Source organism: Enhydra lutris, unplaced genomic scaffold (genome assembly GCF_002288905.1).
Source record: "Enhydra lutris kenyoni isolate GAN:26980312 unplaced genomic scaffold, ASM228890v2 scaffoldscaffold9, whole genome shotgun sequence".
Taxonomy (NCBI): Eukaryota; Metazoa; Chordata; class Mammalia; order Carnivora; family Mustelidae; genus Enhydra; species Enhydra lutris.
Window position 1 is genome coordinate 3,384,958 of NW_019154093.1, and position 18,378 is coordinate 3,403,335.

Consider the following 18,378-nt stretch of genomic DNA (forward strand, 5'->3'; position numbering starts at 1 on the left):
GGGCGGGCCAATGAACTACTTTTACACCAGAAAGTCCAGTCTTCAAGCAAACTTTCCGAGGATGTCCAGGAGATTAAAAATAAAAAAATTGAGAGGGAGCCTGTTGTACAGGGGGGAGCTGAGAGGGGCCTGGTCCCTGCCCGTGTGGACCTGGCAAGGCCCATGTGAAGAGTGTCGGGCAAATCTCTGGACCTCATTGGCCCCGCTGCGCCACCCCAGTCTGCTCTAGCTGCAGCCTGGGGGCGGGGGTGGAGGAGGGGTGGGGGGGTGGAGTGGTGGGGACTGGTATTTAGCAGCTGGGCACACAGCAGGCAGAGCCCCACCCCAGGTTGCCCTTCTCTCCCTGGGAGCTGGCATCACCCACGAACCCACCTTGGGTCCCTGCGCTGGAGGGAGCGTCCCCAGAGAGAGCCCTCAGTTGCCAGGCTTGGAAGTGCTGAAGAGAGGAGAAATGAGGGGGAACCACGAGACTCGAGACTTGGGGTCAGGAAGCTTCTGGTGCCACCTGGCTAAGCAATCTGGAGCAGCCTCTGTACCTGCCCGGGTCTCAGTTTCCCCATCTATATGAGGAGGGATGAGAGCGATGATGTGGGTGTCGTCAGACCCGTTCTCATTTGTAGCCAGAAGGAAGATGGGGGCCGGTGGAGACTTCAGAGGCAGTGATAGTGGTTGCAGCGTCCAAAGCGTGGAGGTGGGGTGGGGGGCAGGGTCGGCAGGATGACAGTCTGAGCTCAACCTCTGCTGCTGAGTTGGTGTGAGTTGTCCCCTCTCGGGGCTGCACTATCTCTATTGGTCTGAGTGGACCAGATACTCCCAGATCTAGGAGTCCCGGACTGGAGTCAGAGACTGGGAAGAGGTCTGGAACGGCCAGCCGGGCCAGGGTCCCATTGTGTGGAGCTAGGAGTAGTCATCACAGGCAGGGCGGGTACTGAGGGTAAGGTGGGATGGTGCAGAGGGGAACTTAGGGGTTATGACTCCTTTGGTTTACAGATGGGGAAACTGATGCCAAGAAGAGCAACCAGATGTCCGAAGTCCCAGAATGGGTTGGGGGCAGAGCTGGGACCAGAAGCAGGTCTCGTGGCTACCTGTTTCAGCTTTGCCTCGCAGGAAGCCCTGATGAGGAGGTACAGGGACTAGCTTTGTCTGGGAAGTGGAAGACAGACACCTTCCTGACCCTGGGGGTGGGGGAGGGCAGAGATGTCTCCATGACACCAGCTGGAGATTGTGGTGCACAGCGTGAACTCAGCCAAATGGGTACCCCTTCCTCTCCTCTCCCTGCCCTCTCCCCAGGGCTGGTGATTTTGTTATTCCCATCTTTCTGCAGGGGCAGGGCTAGGATGCTGTGGCGCATTCGGATTTTGCAGAGACAGTGGGGTGCTGGGGTGAACGTGTGTGGTTAGGCTGGCGGATGTAGGGAGGACCTGAGGTTGGAGGCTTTCCCTGGTGTCTTGGGTGGGGGTGGGGTAGCATTCTGGTCCCCAAGTCCAGAGGAGGACACACCCCAGACGTGCTCAGGCAAGCACACACTTACATACATACACGTAAAACCCCATGTGCCCTCCAACACACCCAGACACATATACACATATACCCTACCCGTGATTGGTTAGATAATGGGTGGGCCCACTGCAAAGTGAAAATATGGGCCCCTTGTTAAGAAAAAAAACTAAGAGGGGCTTCTGGGTGGGTCAGTGGGTTAAAGCCTCTGCCTTCGGCTCAGGTCATGATCCCAGGGTCTTAGGATTGAGCCCCACATTGGGCTCTCTGCTCAGCGGGGAGCCTGCTCCGCCCCGCCCCTCTGCCTGCCTCTCTGCCTATTTGTGATCTCTGTCTGTCAAATAAATAAAAAAAATCTTTAAAAAAAAGAGAAAAAGAAAAAAAGAATTTCAAGACGATGACAGTAGAGCCTTAAACCAAGAGCAGAGCCCTTCTGGGCAGAGGGCGTATCAGGCTACAAATCCCTGAAGTTGGTCCCGTCTGCAGCACATTCAAACCACTCCCTCAGGGACCCACAGTCCCACAGACATCTGGCCAGAGCCACACTCACCCACAGACAGACATTCCCACCCCAGACACGCCACTGCCCCAGCCCCTGTGCTGCTAGAGACTTTCACTGAGCCAGAGCCTGTCCCAGCTGGCCAGGTCCAGCCACCCCTAGGCCCTTACACTCATACCTTATCTGGGCTGCCCGCTCTCTCCTGCCCTTTACCCAACACAGCTCCTCCCCCTACACGCACCAGCCTGTCTGCCGGCTTGGGAGTGGATGACAGAGAGGACAGTGCTAGCCCGTCCAGATGCTCTGCATGCCTGTCTGCAGGGTGCAGCAGAGAGTAGAATGCTAATAATAACCATATAATAATAATAATACTTAAGATATGAACCTTTACCACGTGCCCAGCACTGTTCTGACACTATAAATACAAACTCATTCAATCCTAACAACCATATGTGGTAGGGACAGTGATTTTGCTATGTTGGACAAATGAGGAAACTGAGGCACACTAGAGTTGTCCCTTGTCTGACATCTCACTAGTAAGGAAGCCGGGATTTGAATCCAGGCCCACGGCTCCAAAGAGCCTGTTTCGTGGGTTGTTCTGTCTGTACCAGGAGTGTGTCAGTCCTGGGGACATGGTGGTTCTGGGGCCCATCCCGGGGAGCTCAGGGCCTCTTGTGAAATGAAGGAGAGATGTGACCTTGACCGGGATCCACGGGCCACCCTGGGAGCCGAAGGATGGTCACCAGACTGCAGAAACAGAGAGGAGTGTCTTCTATTACATCTCAGTATTTAGAAGATGTCTTAGGGGGAGACCTACACCTGTTGTCTCTTTACAGACAAAAATGGTCAATTTATCTTAGAGAAAGAGGCAGGGGAGGGAGAGAGAGAACCTAAAGCAGACCCTGTGCTGAGCTTGGAGCCTCGACTGGGGGCTGGATCCCAGGACCGCGAGATCGGGACCTGAGCTGAAACCCAGAGTGGGAGCCTTAACCGACTGAGCCACCCAGGTGCCCCAGTGACGTAAGTAAGGCATTTTCAGTGACAGCAGGGTAGGCGGTAGGAGAGTGGACAGTGCACGGGGTGGCCTGTTATCCAGAGGACTTCCTCCCTGACGGGAATGAAGAGAAATCCGCCCAGCCGGGGAGTCCTGGGCATCCGCCTGACCTCACAGGTGATTTCCTCTGATACCCGAGCTGCAGAGCGCCGCCCAGTTCATGCCCCACCCTCCTCCTCCCCAGAGTTGCCCCTCCTGCCTCCGTGGCACTGCCCGCTGAGGCCAGACTGCCTCCTATGACCCCGATACTCCACGCCCATGGCCATGACCGATTGGTCCAGGAGTGCCTACCTGATCCTGGCGGGCCAATCAGATCCTTCTCGGATTATGGATCGGCACAGCTGGCTGGAGGCAGTCCCTGACCTAGGAACAGGTAAACTTGTTGACTGTAAAGCAAATGCCTTTACCCTCCCTGCTGTTTGAACAGAAAGAGAAGAATCGGGAAGCTGTGGACAGGCGAGGGTAGGGTAGGGAGGAGCTGTGAAGCTTTGCAGAGGCGAGCTCTGGCACTCTGCCTCCCCTACATGGACACTCTGGGTAACTCCTGCTTTGTTTCAATGAGCCTGAGAAACTGCTATTCCTTGTAGTCAAATGGCCTTATTTAAGGTACTTAAGTTGGGAAACGTAAGAAGAAAAAGTAGCACAAAGCCCCTGAATGGATTGATTTTACTGTCATTGTTGGAAGTGGTGGACCCCGTAGTCCTAGATCTACCTGTGTCGGGGGCGTATCCACAATGGGAGCCTGAGGTCATTACTTCCCCGAGTACCTACAACGTTTCTTCCCCAAGAAGAAATCCACTTTGAGAAGGACTTTACTAAATTTGGATTTGGATGTGTTTAGTGGTGTGCTGGCCAATGTTTGACAAGCAGTTCTGCAGAAATCCAAAGGCATGCGTTATGTATGTATGTACGTTGAGTGTAAATGTCACTGATAGTAAAGGGTGTGTAGCACACAATTTACAAACTACAACACGCTGCATGAACTCTGGACTATAAATTCCAGATAGTCCACTGATTTCACAGACTGCTTTTGTCAATTGTTGCCAAAGTCTTGTGTCTCTGGTCCGTCTATGGTTGCAGCTTAATCAAAATTTGGGGCAGGGTTGTATCTCAGCCTACTAACTCTACTCCCAATAAATTCTTGTTATTAAATCTGATGCGTGAGCTACAGTTACATTTTATCTCACTCTCCTATGAATGTATTCATTGAACCGAAACCTCTGTGAGCAGTCAGCCCTTCAGTGTCATCTCTGCTGTTAACATTTTGTGCTTCACTTTCTTTTGTCTAGGAAGTCAAGACAGCAAGTTGAGCCCTGATGTGCAGTGTTTACCAATTCCCCGGTGGTAAATAGTCCCACCTTGACCAATTTCAAGTTGCTGCTGTGATATCACCAAACACAGAGCTGGGAAGCACTCCATTAGGTCAAACTTCCCTTAGATACCATGGAGGTGGACACCTCAAGAGACTAGATAGTGGTAAAATGTAAAATCATGAGGAAAGGAGGAGTTTTGAGCATTATTTTTATTTTAACAAAATGTATTTGAATTTAAATGTAGGTAATTTAAAATCATTAACAGTGACTGTCCAACAACCGGTTCGCAAAATTCCTGAACCTCCAGCAACCGGTTCTTGTGAGCTGATAAGACAGTTCCCGAGCCCTGCAGACCGGTCTCCACCCAAAGGCATCCCGTGGGACGCTGTCAACAAGAGAGACTCCATGGCTGGAGGGACCACAGTGAGGCCATTTGTCTTGGGAACGTCCAAGCTGGTTTGTGTCTTGGAGCAGAGGAAGAAACTTGAAGAGATTTAAGGGCAAATTTGAGGGCAGGACACACCATCCACATGGCTGGTCCATTATGGCCATTTTTATTCCTCCACGCTGAAATGTGAGATGATATTTTTTAATATATTTTTATTTATTTATTTATTCTTAAAGATTTTATTTGGTAGAGAGAGAGCACAAGTAGGGGGAGAGGCAGGCAGAGGGAGAAGAAGCAGGCTCCCTGCTGAGCAGGGAGCCTGACATGGGGTTCGAACCCAGGATCCTGGGGTCATGACCTGAGCCGAAGGCAGACCCTCAACCAACTGAACCACCCAGGCATCCCAATTGTCGGTTTTTATTAGTATGTGTTCAGTGGACATCTTTGACCCTTGGCTTCTGCCCATCTCCGCACCCCACCCTGTGTCTCAAACTCACCCCGCTCATCATGATTGATAGTTGCCGGTTCTCAGCCCAGAAGCCCAGAGGAGCAGCCTTGCTTGTTGGTTAGATTTTTCTGCCCGCATCACAACTGGCTGGCCCTCCTCCCCAGGGAAAGGCAAGCTAGCCCCAAGTTTGGTATCTTTGCACAAGCCCATGTGGCAGGAGAGATTTTTTTTTTTTTTAAGATTTTATTTATTCACTCGACAGACAGGGATCACAAGTAGGCAGAGAGGCAGGCAGAGAGAGAGGAGGAAGCAGGCTCCCTGCTGAACAGAGAGCCCGATGTGGGGCTCGATCCCAGGACCCTGAGACCATAACCTGAGCTGAAGGCAGAGGCTTAACCCACTGAGCAATCCAGGCGCCCCAGGACTGTTTGATTTTAAGAATGTAGTGGTGGGATGCCTGGGTGGCTCAGTGGGTTAAGGATCTGCCTTCAGCTCAGGTCATGATCTCAGGGTCTTGGGATCAAGTCCTGCATGGGGCTCCTTTCTCAGCGGGGATTCTGCTTCTCCTTCTCCTTCTGCCGCTTCCTCTGCTTGTGCACTTGCTCACGCTCTCTGACAAATAAATAAAGCCCTAAAAAAAAATAAATAAATAAAAGAACGCAGTGCCTGTTATACTCCTCTCCATTCTTCAAAACCCCACTCATGTTACCCCTGTCCTGCCATCTCCTCTCCCAACAGCAATGTGGCCAGGACTTGTCTGTATTCCTCCTGTTACCTGTTCAGACAAGAAGGTGAATGTTTGCTTACTGATCAGCGCCCTTGACTAGGCTGCGCATTTTTCCTTAAGGGCAAGGACTGTGTCAATGTTGTATGTTGTTACTCTGTGGACAGTGTCTAGTGCAGGGTCTGGCACTGAGTATTTTCTCAATAAATATGTCAAATTAAAAAAAAAACGGAATATAGGGGCGCCTGGGTGGCTCAGTGGGTTAGAGCCTCTGCCTTCGGCTCAGGTCATGATCTCCGCGTTCTGGGATCGAGCCCCGCATCAGGCTCTCTGCTGAGCAGAGAGCCTGCTTCCCCCTCCCTCTCTCTCTCTGTCTGCCTCTCTGTCTACTTGTGATCTCTGTCTGTCAAATGAATAAATAAAATATAAAAAAAAAAAAACGGAATATATATTCAATGCCATACAGACTCCTCTATTTATCCAGGAAGAAATGATTTGGACTCAGTCCTTCCCTCAAGGATGCTCCCCTTGAAGCCTCTTCTACCTCCTCTTTATCTCCCTAAATACATATTTTGCACTTGGACCCCCGAATATCAGAGCCAGAGGGGTCCTGAGTCCATTGTAAGGTCCAGAGAAGGGCAGGTCCAGAAGTTGCCTAAGCTCACACAACTCTTTCCTAGGGTGGAAACCAAAAACCTCCTGTCTCCCAGATCAGGATTCCCTTCTTAGAGGTAGGAAAATAGGCCTGGAGACAGGAATGTGAGCACAGACTCAGAGCAAGTGAAGGGCAGAACCAGGGTCCGAGAATTCTCCTGGCCTACCCAGACCTCCTTGGGACTGTCCTCCTCCTCTTGGGACCCGGAAATGAAACTTGAGGGTGTCCCCTGCACGCACTCAGGGTGAAGAGAGGCAATTTTGGGGGTCCTGGTTTTAGAACCGACAGGTGCACGTACCAGTTTGTCCACCAGGGGGCGCCACAGAGTGGTCTGCTCACTGAGCCTGGAGCGGTGGTTCCTCTGTACCGGTGCCTTCCGGCACAACGGAGGTCTTGGGAGGAGAGGGACTTGCCAAGGTCATCCTGAGAGCCAAAGACAGAACTGACACTTGTCCTGGGCCTCCTGACACCAGGCCGATGGATGGCCGAACGTGGCCTGGGGGTGGGTCTTTGGCCCTCAGAAGCCCCTCCTGGGCTGGGCTGGGCTGAGCAACACCCCCCGCTGGGATGGCATCGCACCTCTCCCTGGCATGCTGACCAGGGCTAAGCCACACCCTGCCTCCTCCCTGCTGTGCCCAGTGACGCCCCCACTCCTATCAGCCCTGGTCTGTGGTGTAGGGGACACGGGCCCTCTGTGTGTCTGCTTTGTCTGCAGGGAGGACAGGGTGGGCCTGGGGTTAGACCCGGAGGGCGGCAGGCAGACCAGCTACTCGGCCTCAGACCAGGCCACCCATCTCTTTGTGCCTTTGCTTCCTGAACTATAAAGCAGAGATCATAGTAGTTCTTTTTGTGGCTTTTTTTTTTTTAAAGGTTTTATTTAAATTCAAGCTGGTTAACATGCAGGGGTGATCGTGGCTCTTATCTCAGAGTTGGTGGAAGGATTCAAGGAGAGGCACGTCCTGGGGAGCTTTTTATCACGACTGAAAGCTGCACTGGCGTCCTGGGACCGGAGCAAAACCACTTCCATTACCGGTGACACCCAAAGCACAGAGATATCCACGGTGAGCAACGGTAATGCGATGTCCTACTGGGCGCCAGGTATGAAGGGCAGCCGCCACCCAAGGGGTAGCAAATAGAACTTTCTGTTTCCTCAGTGAGTTCTGTCTAAGTTGGGGTGGGAGAGGAACTCATGCAGAGCTAAGGCTTGGGTGAGCCCTTGTGTTCCCCAGTCCTGCGTCTACACAGGTCACCTGGGTGACATGGATGTCCCTTTTGCTTTGAATGGCTGATGTCTCTCTGCACTTCTAGGTTGTACGGGAGGACACAAGGATCGTTCTGCTGAGCTGGGGGTCGTGCTGAGGCTTGGGGTCATTCTGGCAGGTTCCTTCTCTGGAGTCTGGCAGCCCTCCATGGGGCGACTGATGTCTCTGTCCTGCACCAACTCCAGACTTTCTCCTCTTCCTCCCTGGGGAGCCCTCCTGCCTGCCTCACTGACTACGTGCTTGCAGCCGGAGGGGTAGCTTAGGAAAAGGGCAACATACCAGGAGAGAAAGAAACTGATGGGTTACATCAGAACATTTTTCTGGGGTGCCTTTTATAGGTACCAAGCACAGTTCAGGCCCTGGGGTTGCAGCTATGGGCAAGCAGACCCAGACCCAGTGCCTTCTCTCAAGGAGAGTTGCAGGGGCCAGACGGTGACAGTCATAATGGCTGTGATTTATGGAGCCCTACTGTGTGCCCTTATGTCCCATTTACTCCTTCCAACAACACAGTGATGTAAGTGCTCTAGGTGTCCCCACTTCGCAGGTGAGGACATAGAGGCACAGAGAGGTTTGGTACTTGCGTAAGCTTGGAGATAATAGGGGTAGGATGGTGGCCCAGGCAGTCTGGAACTTTAACAAGGTCATGAGGCCAAGAGGGGCTGGCTATGCGTCCAGCTGGGGAGGACGCTTATAGTTTCCCTGGTAAGGAGGTGGTGTTTGAGCAGAGACCTGCCTAATGATAAGGAACCGCCGTGCTAGAGCTGGGGGACCAGCCTCGCAGGCAGGGAACAGCAAGTGCAAAGGCCCTGGAATGAGAATGGGCGTGACTTCTCCAGCTCATTGGAAAGAAAGCCCCTGTGGCCAGGAGGAAGGGAATGAAGGAGAGAGGGTGGTGGGAGGTGGGGAGGAGTGGAGGGACCCAGATTGGCAGTATAAAACCCCTTGAGGGTTTGCAGCCAGGCAGGGCCAAGCCCTAGGCCCATAAACCCCAAGAGGTCATTATTTCTCCGCCTGGCAGCTGAGTACCCACAGCTGGGGCCTCTTCCAACCTCTTACTTGTTCTGGGGTGCTGGTGACCACCAGTTTCTGTGGGAAGGGGGCCAAGCTGGGGCTTGAGGCCTATAGAAGCCTTTTTACTCATGGGGTGCTAGGCAAGGGGTGCTGACCACTGAGTCGCAGGCCCTGAGGTCTGGCCCAGTGCTGGCAAAGGCATTTTGATTGGAGCCATGAAGATCACCCAGGCTTGAAGTCCTGGCCCTGAGCCAAGCTGTCCCATTGGCTCCCCTCAACTTCCTGGACTGATTTCTCCTATTCCCCAGTGACAGGAGAGGCCCCTGTGAAGGCTCTAATTAACACTTCCTCCTCTGGATTCCAGGGCTTTCTCTCTGCCCACCGACAGGGAAACAGCTCCTTCCAGAGAACAGGTATTACTTGTATCCCTCCCACTTCCCCTAACTCCTGGGGGTTCAGCTGAGGTTAACAAAACCACATTTCTCGGGTCATCTGGTTCTGCCCGTGGGTAATTTTCACCCATGGGTGCCTTTCTCATGCTGTTCCCTTAGAATGCTTGGAATGCCCTTTCCACTCTTGTTTGCAGTGAAAATGCCTCCTACTTTATTCCACAAGGTGTAACAGACTAATTCTTTTTGTTCTTTTTCCTTTTTCTCCCCCTTCTTTCCTTCTGTCCTCCCTCCCTCCCTCCCTTCCTATCCATTCATTCATTTCATTCATACATGGTGGGCATCCGTTCATCTGGTTCTGCCAAGCACTGGGGGCACAGAGACGGTAGGACAGACCCTGAGGTCAAGGAGTGTAATTATCCTGGGGCACCTGGCTGACTCAGTCAGATGATGTGCGACTCTTGATCTCGGGGTCGAGAGTTTGAGCCCCATGTGTAGAGATTACTTAAATAGATAATTTTTTTTTTTATTTGACAGAGATGGAGAGATCACAAGTAGGCAGAGAGACAGGCAGAGAGAGAGGAGGAAGCAGGCTCCCCGTCAAGCAGAGAGCCTGATGTGGGGCTCGATCCCAGGACCCTGGGACCATGACCTGAGCTGAAGGCAGAGGCTTAACCCACTGAGCCACCCAGGCGCTCCTAATTTTTTTTTTTTTTAAAGGAGTCTATTATCCTGTGCAAGAGGCAGAAGGCAAACAAGTGGGACCAGCTATAGAGTTGGTGGGTGTCAGTACAAATAAAAATGTGAGATCCTGGGGCACCTGGGGAGCTCAGTCCGTTAAGTGCCTGACTCTTGATTTTGGCTCAGGTCATGATCTTGGGTTCCTGAGATCGAGCCCTGACTCAGGTTTTGCGCTCAGCGGGGAGTCTGCTTGAGATTCTCTTTCTCTCTCCCACTCTGCTCCTCTACCCCCCTCCCCAAATAAAGAAATCTTAAATAAGAATGCGAGATCCCTTGTTTAAAAATTATGAAGAATTTTAAAACAGGGCGTCTGGGTGGTGCAGTTGGTTAGCCATCTGACCCTTGGTTTCGGCTCAGGTCATGATCTCAGGGTCTTGGGGTCGAGCCTCCACTCAGGCTTGGTGCTCCGTGCGGAGTCAGCTTGAGATTCTCACTCCCTCTCCCTCTGCCCCTCCTGCGTGCGCTCTCCCTCTCTCTCAAATAAATAGATAAATCTTAAAAAAAGAAAAGAATTTCAAAACAGTCATGATAGGGCCCTTCTGCAGAGGTCACGTGCCCGTGGAGCTGGCCCTGTGTAGCGGCAGGTGAACCTGGGAGTCACGCAGAACAAGGTGACACCCACAGATAGCCAAAAGCAGGAGGAGAGGGGTTGAAGGACTCTGTTCTGTCCAGTCATTCCTTCCTTCCCCACTAGAACATAAGCTCTTTAAGGGCAAGGGGTTTTGTCTCTTTCGGTCACGGTGTACTCGCAGGGCCCGGGACTGTGTCTGGCACTCACTCCATTGATGTCTGTTGAGGGGACCTGGGTGCCTGGTACCTGGGTGTGTCAGTTGCACTTTCCTGGAGCTTAACCTGCCCCAGGGACAGTGTCACCGGCAGAACCACAACACACTAGTGGGCAGATGAGGGAATAGGAGAATTTCAGATATGAAAGCGTCATGATGTGGTTGGAGAGCTCATTTAGCCTCAGGGTCCCCAGGAGCCTTGCCAAGACAGTGACTTCTGAGCGGCTGATGTGCGCTGATGAGCCACTCTCTGTGCCAGTCAGAAATCATCGTAAGGGCAGGGAGAGGTGCGCACGGTCACATGTGAAGGGCGGGACGCAAGTTGTTTATGTAGTGTGAACCCAGATGGTGTTCAGGAAGTGTCTAAGCACTAAAATAGATCAGAATAAGATATGTATATATTTTTGTAGCTTTTCTTTTTTAGAGGGAGCGTGAGTTGATGGGGGAGAGGCAGAGGGAGAGGGAAACAGAGTCTCGAGCAGCCTGGGGTCTGAACAAGGAGCCTGATATGGAGCTTGATCCCATGACCCTGAGCTCATGACCTGAGTTGAAATCAAGAGCCCAACACTCAACTGGCTACACCCCCAGGCGCCCCAGATATGTGGATATTTTTAAGTCATCTCTATGCCCAGTGGGGGGCTCAAACTCACGACCTGGAGATCCAAAAATTGCATGTTCCACTGGCTGAGGCAGCCAGGCGCGCCTAGAGGAGGATATACTAAAGCACGTAGAGGGTGGGAATCCACCAGCGATTTCTTTTTATTTTTTAAGCTTTCCCGTATTTTCCCAGTTTCCTAAGATTCACATACTCCGCCTGCTCAGTTTCCCCCGGAGGCACACGCGGCAAACTGGACAGATGAGGTCCCTGCTCTCAGGGAACAGGTATGATTTTACAATTGGGAGAAATGAAACCCGGAGTAAAGGAGAAAAGTTATTTTTTAAACCAACGAATAAAATTATGCAGGTGGATGTGGCAGGGAACCTTCTGGAAGCTTGGAGTCCTGTTAGGAGGCCGCCAGGCTGAGCAGGGTGTGGGGGCTGGGCTTCCTTAGGAAAGGGCAGTGAACCAGGGAACACAGCTACCACTCACTGTGTCAGTCCTTTCCCCTGGCTTGGCCTCAGCTTCCCCATCCGTTGAATGAGAAGAGATAGGAGATGTGGGGTTTTTTTGTTTTTATAACCCCCTTCCCTTCTCCCCCCAGCCCCCAGCAGCTACCCTTCTGTTTTTTTGTCTCTGTGAGTTTGATCACTCTTAAGTGCCTCCCATAAGTGAAATCACACAGGTCTGTCCTTTCGTGACTGGCTGATTTCACGTAGCGTAATGTGCTCACGGTCTATCCATGTTACGGCATGGGGCCGAATTTCCTTCCTTTCAAAGACTGACTTGTATTCCATTGTATGCATGTACGTTAGGTGGGTTTCAAGCTTTCTGCGGCTCCGACATGGTAGGGTTCTCAATGCCGAGCCTCTGTCCTCCTGTAGGAAAGTTGCTGCCTGGTGGTTGGGGGTGGGGGGCTGTCCTGCCTCCAGGCAGACTTTCCCTCCCTCCTGAACGCAGTGACCCTGGGGAGGCCCCTGGGGATGAAAGGCTTTGGTTAAATACATGCTACCTTCTGTCTGGGGCTTCTGCAGCCCGGGCGAGGCCTGGGTCAGGGCAGGGGTGGGGGAGCTAATGATGGCCTGCTGGGGGCTTGGGTGTCCAGATGAAATGGGCCCTTGCTCCACAGCCCGGCCTGATTACAGGGAGCCCTGTGCTTCTCCTCCCCAGGGCCCGGGCCTGGGCCTGGCTTCCAAGCAGCTTCTGCGTGCCCAGCTGTTCTGTAACAGCTGCGGAGACAGATGGGCTGAGGCATTTAGGGTCGCAGCTGCCAACTGCATTGGCTTTGGGGTCCAGAATGACAGATACAACTCATGGTGAAGACGGGGGGCTCGTGTGTGATTTTCATCTGGGCTAATTTAGTCACAACAGCCACTCTTGCTCCAAGTCTGACTCTCTTCTTCATGGGCACGCACTGGAAGTGAATCGTTTAATCTTACACAGCCTTAGGAGGGTGGTATCCTTACCCCCATTTTACAGAAAGGCAAACAGAGGTCTGGAGAGCCTTGCCTGAGATCACAGAGCTGGTAAGCGGCACAGCCAGAATTGGGCCATGATTCTGTGCTGAAGCCTGATCTCTTATCCCCTGGTTCCTCCATCGGGTGGGACTGCCTTTGGCAAGCTTCTTGGGGGAGGACAGATGAAGGGCCTCGTGGGGGGAGATCTTCTCACCCTCCCTACAAGACTAGGGCAGCAGCCCTGGTAGCTGCCTGGGGGTTCAGCTTCAAAGCACAATGTGAAAGCCCTTGCTATAGCTCACAGGTTACAGGTGGAGAAGCCGAGCCTGGGAAGGGGCCAGGGAACTGTCTAGGGTCACTCTGACGGAGCTGGGATTAAAACCGAGGTTTTGCCTCCCAGCTGCACACTCTTTCTAGTGCCCACATGGCCTCCTGGATCCCATATGTGACCTGCATAGGCAGGAGGACACTCTGGGGCCTCACCTGCTGGGGCTGCTGGGCCTGGAGGCCCCTCCTACCATTGACCAAAGGAGGGACACAGAGAGGCGGCAGGCGCCAGGTGCAGAGAATAGAGCCCAGGCTGGCTTTCCATTCTGACTCTGCTGCTGATTTGCTGTGTAGCCTGGGTGGCTCTATTCTCTTCAGGCCTCAGTTTCTCTATCTGTACTATGTGTGTGTGTGTCGGGGGGTGCTGACAGTTGGGCCTCCAGGCCCTGGGCAGGGGAGGAGGAATGGCCAGATAGGAAAGAACTGTGTGGGGAGGAGGGGAGGAACCGCAGAGCCCCAGGACACGAGGAGTGCCCCAGCTCCTCCGGGAAATGGCCCGGTTTCTGCCGCCCACACTGCCACCGCTGGTTGGACGACGCCGCTTGGCCTGAGCGTGTCCAAGCTTCAGATGACAGAGCTCTCGGTGCCCAAGGCTGCCCTGGGGTTGCCGGCGGCCCTTCCTCAGCCCCAAGACATCCCCTCACTCCAGGGACTGGTGCCGGCCTCCTCGGGGGGTGGAGGAGGCTGAGCTCCTAGGTGGGGGTGCTCCCATGGGCCTCGGTGTCAGTCACCCACGTGGGCTGTCATCCCTTCATATGAACGTACGCTCAAACCCACACACCCCGCAGGCAGCAGGGACTCCTAGAGTCTAAAAGAGGCCTGAGAAGCTCTGGTTTTTTGACGATCCCCGTGAGTTAAAAAGGAAGAAATGCTTAAGGGGGCTGGTGGTGTTTTATGTGTTTTAACTGAACAAATTAACCTGTTTAAAAAAATTAACCTCTTTAACACACATGCACTCACAAACCCAGTGCAGTGCACCTGGGAGATTCAGATCATTGGAGGAATTAGGAAAGCCAGGAGTTCACCATGGTGCGCCGTCCAGCCGTGGGACAGGAGTTTAAAATTGTGCGATGAGAGGGTCGCCTGGGTGGCTCAGTGGGTTAAAGCCTCTGCCTTCCGCTCAGGTCATGCGGGCTCTCCACTCAGCAGGGAGCCTGCCTCCCTTCCTCTCTCTCTGCCTACTTGTGATCTCTGTCTGTCAAAGAAATAAATAAAATCTTTAAAAAAAAAAATTGTACGATGAGCAGCCTGTTCTTTCATCGTGTGCATGGCTCTCCGGGAGGGGACATCCAGCCCCCTGGCCATGTGCACTGTTTTCTAACATTTTATAATGGAAAATGTCAAGCATCCAGAAAGTTTGAAAGAGTCGCACGGTAAATACACATACCCTCACCACCTAGAATCTCCAATGAACACTTTGCAGTATTTGCCTTATGACATTTTCATGGCTCTATCCCCTCCTTCTGTCCATTTGGCCGTCAATGCATCTGAACCCATCCTTCCGTCTGCGGATCTCTCTAGCCCTCCATCCATCCAGCTGTCTTCTGATGCATTTTGGAGGCTTGTGAAAGTGAGGTCTGGGCCAAATGGACATTCTTCTCTCCTCCTTGTCCCCAACAGTAACAGGCCCTGCTGCACACGCATCCGCATGCGTCACACACCTACACGTAAGCCCTGTGCACACACCATGTGTGGTTGATCCATGCCCCCCGTTCACACTTGTCTACTCCACACACGGGTCCGCGTGTGCAAACAGCACACATAATCACACATGCACACGCCTGTAAAGCCACACACACACACACTACCTACATGGGCATTCACAGCAGACCCTCGATGTCTGTGAGGGAAGCATCCAGAGACCTTCTAGAATGCTGGAAACTGTACCCCTCTTGGAGTCCACGCCAGGTTCCAGCCGACTCCCCGCCCCTCATTTCTGCCAAGGGTTGGGGCTCCCCAGCAGCTCCCACCCTGCCATGGCCCACCTTTGCCTCTTTTCTCCATTTTCTCTCTCACCTCCTAGCCACATCTCATGGGGGGCACCTCGCACAAATATTCCCTCCAAGTGTTACTGCCTGTGGGTGCACAGCCCCCCCAGCCTGTCCATCTGGGGGGGGTGGGGACTGTGTTGGTCTTGTTGACGGCACATTCCCGGCACTTGGCACTCAGCAGGCTCCCGCCAGGCGTGGGAAAAGAAGGACCAAACGCAGCACAGCCGTGCATACACTGAGCAGCCTCGAGGACACCCTGTCACGCCCTCGTCCGTGCACACACAAAACCCGATGCTCACACACGCATCACTCACGTGTCTGCACACGAGTGAACGTGCACTGTGGACACACACCTGTCTGCCGGTTTCCCTGCTCTCCAGATGGAGTCAGTTCCAATCCCTGGGGCCTTTCCCCAAGACTTGGTCACCTAAGATCACGATGAGCTCGTGTGCTGGGTGTGAGATCCAGATGTGGCCCCTCGACCATGTGTTCAGGGCTCCTAGCTTGGTCCCGTGCATCTGTGTGGCGGGGGTTAGGAGTACCAGCTCTGCTGTCCAACAAAACCTGGGTTCCGCCCTTGCTCTGCAGGTAACCACTGTGTACATTCTACGTCTGGTTTATGGGCGCATTACTTAACTTCTTGGAGCATCAGTTTTCCTATCTGTTAAATGGGGAGAATAGTTTCCACCTTTAAAGCATCGTACAGGAGATGCTCTTAGTAGGGTGCCTAGCATGTTGTAGGCACTTAAAGATGGTTGCTGGGAGTCCTATTATTTTTGTCACTTTAGTCTTTGTCCCAAACTCCCGTGTACCCTTTGGGAGGGAGGGCAGCCTTAGTGGGGGACTGTGTATGGGGAGAGCAGGTGGATGGCTCCTAGTGAATGTCTCTCCCCACCTCCTCCCCTAATCCCAAGCCCTCATTATCCTACATGCATATTCATAAGAGATAGCCTCAGCCCCACGCTGTAAATGGGTCAGAAGCAGGAAGTGGAGGCCAGTGTGGAGACTGAGGCCCTGTGGATAGGAGGCTCCAAGCCACAGTGCATCTGAGTCCTCATGGACGGGAGGATGGTGAGTGGAGATGGGGCAAGAACGGACTGGGGAACACTGGGGGGGCACTGGAGGGCTTGAGCAGGGGGTTATTGCTATACTGAGATTTGAAAACCGAGGCCTAATGAGATCAGATTGGTGAACCCTTGGGGTGAGTGGCCAAGAAGTAGCCAAGAAGCCAGAGGCTGTTTCCTTTGGGATCTGGAGATCTGAGCACCTGTCTGGGCTGGTTGATGGGCACAGAAGGATGGACTAGATGACTCTTGCAGGTTTCTCTCAATGGATATAGCTTACATGGTATGATGTAGTTGAAAGAATGGCGGTGATCCTGAATCTCAACCTCCAGTGGGGCTCAGAGAGGCTGGGTGACTTGCCAAGGTCATGCAGCTGCTGACTATGATTTCACCTCTGGAGGTGTGACAGAGAGAGTGACTCTGGTCCTTGAAGGAGGTTCAAGACTGGGAGACAAGTAGGTGGGATGGGCAAGAGAGAAGTAATGAAGCCTCTTTATCTACTTCCTCATTTCATCTCTCAATAATCTCCTGAGGTAGCTCGAGCAAACACGATGGTCTGCCTTTTACAGATGAGAAGCGTGAGGCTGAAGGAGGAGGAGTCGTCACCGGGACGAGGCAACCCGGTGAGTTATCTGCAGCTCGGTTGGCCCCTCCGTGTAGGGTGCCATGGGGGCCTCAAGAGGCCTCGAGGGCCACTTGCTTAGGTCTTGGGGATCTTGGGCGGGGTGGCGCCAGGACAAGGGCAGTGTGATGCCCTGCTCTGGAAAACTGTAATCGAAAACCAGGTAGGGGGGCGCCTGGGTGGCTCAGTGCATTAAGCCTCTGCCTTCGGCTCAGGTCATGATCTCAGGGTCCTGGGATCGAGCCCCACATCGGGCTCTGCTCCTCCGGGAGCCTGCTTCCCCCCTCTCTCTGCCTGCCTCTCTGCCTACTTGTGATCTCTCTCTCTGTCAAATAAACAAATAAAATCTTTAAAAAAAAATACTTGTGATCCCCTTAAACCCGTCCTCCTTTCAGACAACTGCCTATTTCTTCCAGTGCTTTCTCTATGTTCCCAACAGTTCTGGGAGGTTAAGCAGGATAAGCATTCCCATTTCAGGGGAGGGGAGGGAGGTGAAGTGACCCCCAGGATGGCCGAGGGTACAGAGGCTCTGACAGAAGAAGAGTCTCAGCTATGGCTTGTCTTGATTTTGGGTGCTTTCTCCTGGATCAGGCCGTGGGAGGGGAAGGGGCTGAGGAAGGAAGAGTCTGGCCCTTGGGGCACAAGTATCAAAAGATGCTGAACTGGGTGGGGTGGGTGGCTGTGGGAAGAGTCCCTTTAGACTGCGTGGTGGCATTGCAGACGCAGAGGATTTCTGGAGAGAGGAGGACCGTGGATGGGCTGTTTTGGGATCAGACCATTGGTCACAACCAATTGAGGAACTGGGCTTGGGGCGGAGGTTCAGACATGCGTTCATTCCACAAGACCACTTCCCGTGTGCCGGGCTTGGTGCTGGACCCAGGTCAGGGGAGGGGTGGCCAGACTCGGACAGTCCCTGCGTGGCTCCTAGTCTCGGACTAGGGAAGGACTGCACCTATTCTTGCACAGAGAGAGGATATCTTCTGCTCTGTTTTCCAAGAGAGGCCGTGGGACCTCAGGGACAGGCCTTGGGTTCCAAGGTCAAGGCCAGGCCAGGTGGTCTTCCAGCTCTGCCCTTCTGACCTGTGTGGCCTTGAGCAACAGTAACAGCAACCACAATAATCACAGCCAATGTTGATTCAGGGCTGGGCTTATGGGAGGCACATCACTTTACTTTGCGCCTCAGTCTCCCGATCTGTAAACTGGGTGGAGTGAGGAATGAATCTACTTCTTAGGGTGATTGTGGGGTTTGGATGGGACCATGTAGGTGAAGGAGTTCGGCACCTGCTCCAGCTTTCTGGTAACTTGAGTTATTTGTGAGACTGTAACATAGGTCCATGTGGTAGAAACTCAGGGAAGTTGGAGGATATTCATTCCTAATGGGGCCAGGTAGTGGTTTGGGGATAGTAGTGGTTCTCTTCACTAGGATATGGGATGTGAGTGAGGCTTCTGGAGGCAGAAAGTGGGGGGGGGGTAAGGAGAATAAAAGGACTTTCCAAGGAGAGGGCATAATGTGGACAAAAGTGGGGAGGAGGGAAGCTGTAGGGTGTGTTTGT